The 2,500-nt window shown below is 43.6% G+C and overlaps 1 protein-coding gene and 1 pseudogene across 2 annotated transcripts in view; both read right to left on the bottom strand.

Annotated features, from left to right (window-relative positions):
• The window catches only part of LOC308077380 (receptor-type tyrosine-protein phosphatase mu-like), a 261,491-nt gene that overhangs the window by 10,903 nt on the left and 248,088 nt on the right, over positions 1 to 2,500 (bottom strand). The gene's annotated exons all lie outside the window — the stretch shown is intronic.
• Positions 1 to 2,500, bottom strand: part of LOC308077033 (receptor-type tyrosine-protein phosphatase mu-like) — a 65,592-nt pseudogene that overhangs the window by 10,512 nt on the left and 52,580 nt on the right. The window contains exons 13-14 of the transcript XR_013935035.1: positions 1,558 to 1,634; positions 1,251 to 1,287 (exon numbers count right to left, since the gene is read on the bottom strand). The product of XR_013935035.1 is annotated as a receptor-type tyrosine-protein phosphatase mu-like (transcript). The remainder of the gene's footprint in view (positions 1 to 1,250; positions 1,288 to 1,557; positions 1,635 to 2,500) is intronic.

Here is a 2,500-nt window from a genome sequence, read left to right as displayed (position 1 = left end):
TGATGTTACTTTGAAGTGGGTAGGGTCTAACTCTGAGGCATTGGCTGTCTCGGAGGACTTTATATCTGACTCCAGTATTTCTGTCAGAGCATCTATGACTGTGTGTGGAACAGAACACCAACTCCCACTGATTAATGCCAGAGGTCGCCTCTTATGGGCACAACAGCAAAGGCAGCGGCAACACTGGACCGAGCTAAGACTGCAAGGGAAGACTGCATGTCTCCCTGCTGCGGACCATTCTGTCTCTCATCTGTGTTAAAAAAAATTGCTTTAGATGAATGCATTGTTATCTTTACTCTGAAAGCGAGGTTGCAGGTTTTACCATCTAAACTTAACCTCTCCATCTGGTTTCTAGGCAACCATGCTCCTCACTGTATACATCATGGTCATGAACAAATAGCTGAAACCATGTCCCACATCCTAAAAGGGTGCCATGTATACAGGGGACTCTACATAAGTAGGCATGACCGAATAGTGGATCTGATATCAAAAGATATCTCTTCTATTTTCAGGTCCTCCATTATGCTGTATAAGCATTCTACTGTGAAGCCGAGCATGTTTAGCCTGTGTAATGATGATTCTGTGTTCTTTAACATTTCAGCTAACACCCCTGATGTCATTGTTGTTAATGAAAACCATAGAGAGGTGTTCATTCTCGAGGTCGGCTGTACATTTGATTACAGCTTAGAGGAAGCCTTCCTAACCAAAGTGCTAAAATATCATCAGCTAGAGCAGACCATCTCTCAGCTAGGCTACAGATGTAAACTTTTGGTTTTTATCTTTGGAAGCCTAGGGCACGTGCACAAGTTGGTTGTGAGGGGTCTTCAAATGTCCGGCCTCTCCAAAAGGAGGGCTAAACAATTAGCAAGGTACTGCTCGATATCAGCTATTATAGGAAGACGCTCAATTTGGAGGAGGCGTTGTTTCCTTTACCCATGATTGTTGTCCACTCCATGCAGGAGCACAAGTATGCCATCTTTTGTTTTGTATGTAACAATGCTCTGCCTTACATGCACTTTGTAACTGGCTGATCCCCATTATCTGACTGCACTGGCAGTGTTTATGTCCTTTGTACATCTTGTACTTCTGTTTATGTGGACATAAATAAATATTTCAAATGTGTGTGTGTGTGTGTGTGTGTGTGTGTGTGTGTGTGTGTGTGTGTGTGTGTGTGTGTGTGTGTGTGTGTGTGTGTGTGTGTGTGTGTGTGTGTGTGTGTGTGTGTGTGTGTGTGTTGCAGCTCAGCTTACCTTGAGTAGCAATGTAGTGATTAGGTCTGTGGTACCCCTGAGAGAGAGGAGAGGAGAGGAGAGGAGAGGAGAGGAGAGGAGAGGAGAGGAGAGGAGTGGAGAGGAGAGGAGAGGAGAGGAGAGGAGAGGAGAGGAGAGGAGAGGAGAGGAGAAATTGTTTACTTACACATAGATAGATAGATAGATAGATAGATAGATAGATAGATAGATAGATAGATAGATAGATAGATAGATAGACAGACAGATAGACAGATAGACAGATAGACAGATAGATAGATAGATACTGTAGATAGATATGTTTACTTACATCCACATAGTTTGCGTTGATATAATCTGAGCCGCTCTCTCCTTCCTGTGGCTGTAGACGAACACGAGAGTGATCGTCTACACACACACACACACACACACACACACACACACACACACACACACACACACACACACACACACACATACCATTAGAACTTCTGTACAGTACGTAATGCTAACACATGGTATGAGAGATATGGGTTGTACTCAATGTTACACTATCACACCTAAAGGCTGTTGTTATATATATATTGTTTATAACATTTTTGCCTAATGACATGCCCATAATGACATGCCCATAGGGACACCAGGTTGAAAGTGTTTAAGTGTGTGTGGGTTCTAACAAGAGCATTATAATTACATTATAATTATTGGAGAATTTGAAACACAGGGTATTTTTTTTTCATTTCCTGAAAAGTAATGGTTTTGGACATACAAGCTTTCCACCCGACAGCACCGATATGCGCCACACTAATGCATTATGAGCTTATAAATCGGCTATTTCCGGTGCACAACACCGCTCGCTGCACAATCAAGTACAACAGCCCTTACACACTGGGAGCGTTTTAACATCAAAGTATTAATTTATTTGCCTTCATACAGGCTGATGTTTTTATCTGTACTGGAAATTCAACCTTCGCTTCGATAAATAATTACGCCACTTTATCTCTACATCCTAGAGTAAAATTGCCTAATGGGTGGACGGTGGATGTCACGAATGTAATATCCGGACTTGCAAGGTGCACCATTGCTCCGATCCACACCGAACTTGGCAAAAACACTGTTCAGGGGTCTGGTATGAAAATAGTTACACCAGGCCATGTGTGGACCCCAGAGGCCCCTGGGTGCCCCATGCGCAGGGGCGCCGATGACGCGGGGGCTTCGGGGCTAGCGCCCCCACGCTCAATTGGTCATGAATGAATGAATCTCAGATGTCAGGC

This window comes from Gymnoscopelus braueri, assembly GCF_963280865.1.
Source record: "Gymnoscopelus braueri genome assembly, chromosome: 21".
Taxonomy (NCBI): Eukaryota; Metazoa; Chordata; class Actinopteri; order Myctophiformes; family Myctophidae; genus Gymnoscopelus; species Gymnoscopelus braueri.
Note: the sequence above shows the minus strand (reverse complement) of the source record. Positions and strands in the feature narration are given on the sequence as shown.